A 9,157-nucleotide genomic window follows, 5' to 3' on the forward strand; every position below is an offset into this window, starting at 1 on the left:
ATAAGACTAGTTGTTAATTTATAAAAGCATGATTATTGGCCGGCGCCATGGCTCAATAGGCTAATCCTCCACCTGCGGCGCCGGCACTCTGGGTTCTAGTCCTGGTTGGGGCTCTGGATTCTGTGCCAGTTGCTCCTCTTCCAGGCCAGCTCTCTGCTGTGGCCAGGGAGTGCAGTGGAGGATGGCCCAAGTGCTTGGGCCCTGCACCCCATGGGAGACCAGGATAAGCACCTGGCTCCTGGCTTCAGATCTGCGTGGCTTGCAGGCCGCAGCACACAGACCACAGCGGCCATTGGGGGATAAACCAACAGAAAAGGAAGACCTTTCTCTCTGTCTCTCTCTCTCACTGTCCACTCTGTCAAAAAAAAAAAAAAAAAAAAAAAAAAACCAATGGATATTATCAACTAGTTCTTAACCAAAAAAACTTTCAAAATAAAAACTATGACATTTGCTTTCTCTTAATAAGCAGTCAGTTAAATAGAATTAATAGGAAGGTAGAAGTCTTTCCCTCCCTCCTAATAGAATCTATATATTAACACATCAATACCCACTGTGAACTCTTCAAAGGATGAAGGACATAAAAATCTATGTAATATAGGCAGGCCTATTTTGAGATTAGTGTCAGGTAACACTGCTACTGCTCTGAAACCATTAGAAACACTGGCCTAATAAAATGTAGGAAAAAATGGCCAGCATTCCACTGAAATGATAAAATATGTGAATAAGTACCTGAGTACATTAAGAACACAATAATTCACATGAAACCAAAGTAAAAAAGAAAACACTTCCAAATAACAGCTTCCTGCTCCTCTTTCTTCAGTGAAATCTCGCCCGCTGTCCGTTCCCCGAACCCCAAACCTTCACCACGACCCACGCGGGCCTCTCCCTTACTGCCCCCAGGCCCCAGGCCCCAGTTTTTGGGCAGGAAAGGTGTGGGAATCACCGCCACTTCCCATCCCGGGGTAAGTAAGGAGGTCTTTATACCATGGCTCATACAAAGCAGACTGCCCACAAATCGACCAATGGTAAAGCACCCAGGAAGCAACTGGCTACAAAAGCTGCTTGCAACAGTGCGCCCTCTACTGGAGGGGTGAAGAAACCTCATCATTACAGGCCCGGTACTCTGGCACTTCGTGAAATCAGACGTTATCAAAAGTCCACCGAACTTCTGATTCACAAACTCTCCTTCCAGCGTCTGGTTCAAGAAATTGCTCAGGACTTCAAAACAGATCTGCGCTTCCAGAGTGCAGCTTTGCAGGAGGCAAGTGAGGCCTATCTGGCCTTTTTGAAGACACCAACCTGTGTGCTATCCATGCCAAACGTGTAACAATTATGCCAAAAGACATCCAGCTAGCACGCCGCATACGTGGAGAACGTGCTTAAGGATCCACTATGACGGGAAACATTTCATTCTCAAAAAATTTTTTTTTCTCTTCTTCCTGTTATTGGTAGTTCTGAACGTTAGATATTTTTTTCCATGGGGTCAAAAGGTACCTACCTAAGTATATGATTGCGAGTGAAAAATAGGGGACAGAAATCAGGTATTGCCAGTTTTTCCATTTTTATTTGTGTGTGGATTTTTAATATAAATGCGGGGACGTAAAGCATTAATGCAAGTCAAAATGTTTCAGTGAACAAGTTTCAGCGGTTCAACTCTATAACAATTATAAATAAACCTGTTAAATTTTTCTGGACAATGCCAGCATTTGGATTTTTTTAAAACAAGTAAATTTCTTATTGACGGCAACTAAATGGTGTTTGTAGCATTTTTATCATACAGTAGATTCCATCCATTCACTATACTTTTCTGAGTTGTCCTACATGCAAGTACATGTTTTTAATGTTGTCTTCTGTGCTATTCCTATAAGTTTGCTATTAAAATACATTAAACTATAAAAAAAAAGAAAATACTTGCTTCAGTACTTAACTTTTCCTGTGTATTTACACAGTACCCTTAATACAGCAAGGTCCAAAGCCACAAATAAGAAACATGGCCTGGGTCTTCAACACATTTATAACCTCCTCTCCTGCCTCTCTACACAGGGACATCAGAATATATGATCACAAAACATTTAATATGACCCAGAAAACCTGTCTACTTGGATACTGTAAGAAGGTCATTCAGACTCTGTGGAAATTAATTTCTGTGTGAAATTAAAGTTATGTTTATTTTGTTGTAAAAATGGAGTTATCTGTTAGATGCTTTTAGACTGTTGTGGACATTCACTACATGTAAAGACAAAGAATGGATCCTGGTCATTTTATGTTTACTTCATTCCTTAAAATATTTTCTTCATATAATAAAACTCTATCATGCTGGCGCCGCGGCTCAGTAGGCTAATCCTCCTCCTTGCGGCGATGGCACACAGGGTTCTAGTCCCGGTCGGGGCCCCGGATTCTGTCCCGGTTGCTCCTCTTCCAGGCCAGCTCTCTGCTGTGGCCAGGGAGTGCAGTGGAGGATGGCCCAAGTGCTTGGTCCCTGCACCCCATGAGAGACCAGGAGAAGTACCTGGCTCCTGCCACCGGATCAGTGTGGTTCGCTGGCCGCAGCGTGCCGGCCACGGCAGCCATTGGAGGGTGAACCAATGGCAAAGGAAGACCTTTCTCTCTGTCTCTCTCTCTCTCTCACTGTCCACTCTGCCTGTCAAAAAAATTTTAAAAAAATTAAAAAAATAAAAACTCTATCATGAAAACATCCACAGTTATATAAATAAAATTTATTTCTTGATATATTAGGAAAAATCAAATCTATACATGGACCACTGACATTCAGAACACCCACAAATATTAACAGCTATGGAAAATAACCCCAAAGAGAAAAGAATTTAATGTCATGTTGCTTTTCCAAAAAGCCTTGGAGAGGGTTATTCGTGCTCAAAAGCATTGAGGTTCACAAATGCTTTGGGCATATCTTTGCATTTCACTTGAATATTTAGAATATGCCAAGCATCACTGTGATTACTTTTCAAAATGACACCATGAATTAATTAGAAATTTAATCATTGTCATTTCAAGATAACAGTTTTTTTTCCCCTTCTCAGGTACTGCTTATTATTAACATTTTTCCTATTTTCCTTTTATGTAACATTTTATAAGTTATCAGTCTTTAAAAAAACTGATTCATTTTCTAATTTTACTATGCTAAACTAATTACAAAATGAATTTTTTATTTCATAAATCTTTGGTATTTTTATTCACCCTCTGGATACTGAATTATGATTAATTCTGCTTTTCTTCCTCTAATAGATTTATGTGTATTATCATATATATTAAATTTTCAGTTCTGTAACTTTTTTCATTTTTATTGCTTTGCACACTGACAATGTGCACTTCATTAAAAATATGTAATCCCTTAGCTGCAATCAAGGCATAATTGTAAATCTTTATAATATAATAACATGCATGTTCTTCACATTTTATTTAAACATCTCCCACTCCACTTGAAAATTCAAGATTTCCCATCTTTTCAAATTGCAATGTAAGAATAGGATTTAAGTATTCCAAGCTTTTATGAAAAAATTGATAATAAGCATATCTGTCTAGTTATTATTTTGCCTCCTGCCACTCTAGTTTAAAATGTACTATTCATCTGTTTATTTTTGTCAACATTAATATTTAGAATAGTTTAGGTAATTAACACAATACCTCAGTGCGGCTGAGTTTCATGCAGCAGTAACACCCTGCTGTTAAACTAAGCTCTCTGACCTAATCCAAATATCCAGAGAGGTTTTATTACAAACAAGTGAAGTCAGAAGTGCAGACTTGGACCAGCCAGCCTTGTGGCATAGTAGGTTAAGCCTTCGCCTGTGGCGCCAGCATCCCATATGGGTGCCTGTTTATGTCCTGGCTGTTCCTCTTCCGATCCAGCTATCATCTATGGACTGAGAAAGCAGTGGAAGGTGGCCCAAGGGGTTGGACTTCTGCACCTGCATGGGAGACCTGGAGGAAGCTCCTGGCTCCTGGCTTCAGATCAGCCCAGCTCTGGCTGTTGTGGCCATTTGAGGAGTGAAACACCAGATGGAAGACCTTTCTTTCTATCTCTCCCTCTCTCTCTAACTTTACCTCTCAAATAAATAATCTTTTTTTAAAGTGCACAATTACAAAATACAACATGCAAAATGCAGTGTCACAAAATAGGCAACAACAAGACTGAAAAGAGAGTCTTTTCCCCAGATAATATGTCACAAATGTGGTTGTGACCTTGATCCCTCAAGAATTTTAGTAACATTCTCCTAATTTTTCCAGAAATCACATGGTCCTTTGGGAGTTCTTAGTGTATCAGTAACATGGCAGATTTGAGGGAAAGGGGATGGGAGGCTTTGTGGGGAGAGCTCAGGGCCACAGGAGAGGGAGAGGGATGTGAAAGAAGTGAGAGGACGACTGGAAACACCCTGTAAAACTTGCTGGAAACATCAGTGGTAATTAATCATGTATAATCAAGTCATACATCAACTGCTTAGCACTGTAATCCCACAAAATAAGGCCAGGCTAGTGAATCAGATGATTGTAAATTGATTCTTTTTGCCAAGGAAGTGATATCTGGTTTCAATAAAAATTAGTTTGTTCTGCTTATATTCTTTCTATTCTGTTTGTACCAAGCAACCTCTTTGCACAGCTAAGCCCATTTCAACAGAAGGTCAAGAAATGAGTAAAAATACTCAAAATGATGAACAACTGAGAATGTCCCCTTAGATTTATAAAAAAAAAAAAAATCACTCGTAAAAACTAAACTGCTTCAGGCTTAGAATACCCTTGGTGTCTTCAATGTTCTCATATTCTGAAACTAGGCTTTCAAGTGGGCACATTCTATCATCTTCCTGTGCTCTTCTTTTTTTTTTTTAAATTTATTTTTTATTTAGTAAATATAAATTTTCAAAGTACAGTTAATGGATTACAATGGCCCCCCTAACCCCATAATTTCCCTCCCACTCACACCCCTCCCATCTCCCACTCCCTCTCCCATTCCATTCACATCAAGATTCATTTTCAATTCTCTTTATATGCAGAAGATCAATTCAGTATATATTAAGTAAAGATTTCATCAGTTTGCACCCACACAGAAACACAAAGTGTGAAATACTGTTTCAGTACTAGTTATAGCATTACTTCACATTGGACAGCACACTAAGGACAGATCCCACATGAGAAGTAAGTACACAGTGACTCCTGTTGTTGACTTAACAATTTGACACTCTTGTTTATGGTGTCAGTAATCTCCCTAGGCTCTAGTCATGAGTTGCCAAGGCTATGGAAGCCTTTTGAGTTCGCTGACTTCGATCTTATTCAGACAGGGTCTTAGTCAAAGTGGAAGTTCTCTCCTCCCTTCAGAGAAAGGTCCCTGCTTCTTTGATGGCCCCATTCTTTCCACTGGGGATCTCACTCGCTGAGATTTTCCATTTAGGTCTTCTTTTTTTTTTCCAGGGTGTCTTGGTTTTCCATGCCTAAAATACTCTCATGGGCTCTTCAGCCATATCCGAATGTCTGTGCTCTTCTTTTGACCATCACATTTCTTAACTGCCTCAGTTCTTTCCCATCATTTCTCTGTCTTTACTGATTGTGCTTTTGATGTGTGAAGGTTCTCACTATTGCTAATTCTACTAGACTAGGACACCCAGCTCATTGGGTCTTTTGAGCACTATGATGGCAAAAATTTTGTCTGTTCTTTGAGCCACCATTATCTCCATAATGTAGCAATAAAATATACAAAAATACAATGGTCTTATAACTTCCCTTATTCCCTAGTCCCAACTTACACACACACACACACATCCCTTTTTTGCAAAGTACACTCAACAGTTAGTGTGGGTGATCCTGTGCCTGGCTAGGAGACTGCTTGTCTACCCATGCAGGAAGCTAAGAGGGCATGGCATACCATACCTCCCAGGAAAGACCCTGGTCAGAGGCTCAGCACACTGAGACCCATATATGACCTGATTGCTGGCAGACGGCATATGCCCCAGGCACATTTCCTCCACCCCCACTTGCTGTTGAGTGGCCTTGTGATTATCAACTTGGTGAATAGCTCCCAAGTGTGGCCCAGACCAATAAGACTGCCTGGAAGGCTACGTAGGCTACATGACCCTCAAGGTGATTGGAGAAGCAAAGAGGCACCAGTATTTGCTTTATCCTATAGAACTAGCTACTCCCCTTTGCCTGCCCTTGTGCTCAACTGTTAATAAACAAACATGTTCACCAAAACTGACTCCGGTGCTTCTTGTCAAAGTATGCTGTTGCCCCACCATCCCAACAGTGTGGGTCTTGCAGGATGAGCCCACAAGTTAGATGTCATTCTCTCCAGGACATCATGCCTGAAATGTTAATATTGTATTGGGTACCCCTGTAAAATCTCATAACATCCCATGCTCACCACTATTATGTTATGAAATTGTCTTTTTACTATGCTTAAGATCCTAGAAAACAGGGGCCGGTGCCGTGGCTCATTTGGTTAATCCTCCACCTGTGGTGCTGGCATCCCATATGGGCCCCAGGTTCTAGTCCCAGTTGCTCCTCTTCCAGTCCAGCTCTCTGCTGTGGCCTGGGAGGGCAGTGAAGGGTGGCCCAAGTCCTTGGGCCCCTGTACCCACATGGGAGACCAGGAAGAAGCATCTGGCTCCTGGTTTTGGATCAGTGCAGTGCCAGCCATAGCGGCCATTTGGGGAATGAACCAATGGAAGGAAGACCTTTCTCTCTGTCTCTCTTTCACTGTCTGTAACTCTACCTGTCAAATAAAAAAATAAGATCCTAGAAAACAGGACCTCTGTCTTTCACTTTAATTCATCAGTCCTAGCAAAGTGTCTAGAAGACAACAGCAATTCAATATATATGTGTCAAATGCAGGAAGAAAATTACAGTAGCTCTTATGAAATGGTGAGAATTCTGCCAACAAAACAGTATGAGGATAGGAACCATACTGTATAAATGAAAAAATTATATCTAAGAATTTATCTGTACCTGTGCTTTGTCAGAGAACCCAGGATTAGAGCTTGTAGGCAGAACAGTGACTCCCTAAAATATTCACACCTTATTCCCCAGAGCCTTTCAATATGTTATTATTTAAAAAAAGATTTATTTATCTGAAAAGCAAAGTTACAGAGAGAGAGAGAGGGTAAGACTGATGGAGAGGAGATATTTCAGCTGCTGGCCCAAATGGCCCCAATAGCCAAGACTCGGCCAGGTTGAAGCTAGGAGCCTGGAACTCCATCTGGGTCTCCCACGTGGGTGACAGGGGCACAAGAACTTGGCCATCTTCTGCTGCTTTCCTAGACACATTAGCAGGGAACTGGATCAGAAGGGAGCTGTGGGGACTCAAACCACTGGCCAAATGCGATGGCAGAATAACAGGAGGAAGCTTAACCCACTATCCCACAATGCCAGCCCCCCTCAGTATGTTATTTTATATGGCAAAGGATACTTTCTAAATACAGTTCAGGGTAAGAATTTTGAGATGGGGACATTAGCCTCAAACCCTTAGAGGTGAGACTCTTTCCTTTCACAAAGAGATGGGACAACAGAAGCAGGATCACAAAGATGCTTCACTGATGGCTTTGAAGATGGAAAAAGAGGGTCCAAAACTAAGGTTTTTGGGTAGACTCTACAACCAGAAATGTAGGCAAATGGATTCATACCTAGAAGCTCCAGAAAAGGAACACAGCCTTACCAACACCTTGATGTTAGCCCAATAAGACCAGTGTGGGATTTTCATAAAACTGTAAAATAATAAATTTGTGTTGTTTTAAGCCACTAAATTTGAGATGATTTGTTACAACAGCAATAGGAAACTAATACAGATCCTGGAGCTGCTTTTCCAAAGGCTCCCTAGAGTCATCTGATTTTGTTTGTAATACAATGACATCAAATGTTTGCTTTTTTAATTAAAAAACTAAGCATAGTGATGTATGTACTGATTATTTTGATAAATACCTCCATATAATAAACAACAAATTCAAATATTGACTGAAGGCTCTCTCTCAAAATAAGATATCTTTATATATATCATCTCATTCTACTTACTACCAAGGGATATTTATTCAGACTAAGAAAATGATTATCATTTAAACTTGCTCAGAAATTTCATAGAATGCAAATTGTATTGATCCATTTTCCTTGTCTATATACTATATATTTGTGTCATTTTTAGTGTGCATAATATATATTACTAATATTCATAAAGAAATAAAACTTCTCTATCAGCCTTGCTCAAATTAGAATCTCCCAGTTTCTCTTTTATAACTCTTGCTGAATGTGTGCTGATTTAGATAGGGTGTCAACATGGTATGCAATCTCATCCCTATTCTTATGAAAGCTCTGCATTATTATATCAACTTTATGATTAGCCTATAAAAGTTCCTTTGTTCTAGTGATATCAAACTCATGGAAAAGACACCAATGTTTTGTTTCCTGGGAATAATACACCATAAAATATTTCCTAGTAATTACCTCTTTCTAATAAATGTTGCCATAAGAAAAACCTAAGCCAGCTATTCCAAGTTCAATAGGAAAGTGTCATGTGTTATATAATAATGTAGTCAAAACAAAGTAAAGAATATTTCCACTAAAAGACAATACAAAGATACCTGAATATTGGCTTTCATTATTATGTTAGAGAATTTCGTAAAAATATCCATTCAATAGGGGCTGGCATTATGGGATAGCAAGTAAAACCACTGCTTGTGATGCCAGCATCACATATGGGCATCAGTTTGTGTCTCAGCTGTTCCACTTCCAATCCAGATCCCTGCTAATGAGCCTGGGAAAGCAGTAGAGGATAGCACAAGTACTTGAATGCCTGCTACTGACATAGAAGACCTGGAAGAAGCTCCTGGCTTCAGCCTGGCCCAGCCCTGGCCATTATGGCCATTTGGGGACTGAACCAGTGGCTGGAAGATCTCTCTCTCTCTCTCTCTCTCTCTCTCTCTCTCTCTCTTGTGTGTGTGTGTGTGTGTGTGTGTATGTGTGCCTCCCTCTCTCTAACTCTTTCAACTAAATAAATAAAATCTTTTTTTTAAATCCATTCAACAAATACAGAGACTGACATTAAAAACATATGACCGATGTATGATAAAGGTTATATTTTAGCCAAAAAAAAGTTTTCATTCTTGCATATGTGTCTGTCCATTTGTATTACACAATTGAAAATAATTTGCAAGTCCTTAAGTCC

General features: G+C 40.0%; 1 pseudogene; it reads left to right on the forward strand.

Moving 5' to 3' along the window:
• Positions 1-985: 985 nt before the first annotated feature.
• Positions 986-1,491, forward strand: LOC149122991 (histone H3.3A-like; annotated as a pseudogene).
• The last annotated feature ends 7,666 nt before the right edge of the window (positions 1,492-9,157 follow it).

The sequence above is a fragment of the Oryctolagus cuniculus genome, chromosome 12 (genome assembly GCF_051225735.1).
Source record: "Oryctolagus cuniculus isolate XC-2025 breed Fujian yellow rabbit chromosome 12, ASM5122573v1, whole genome shotgun sequence".
Lineage (NCBI taxonomy): Eukaryota > Metazoa > Chordata > Mammalia > Lagomorpha > Leporidae > Oryctolagus > Oryctolagus cuniculus.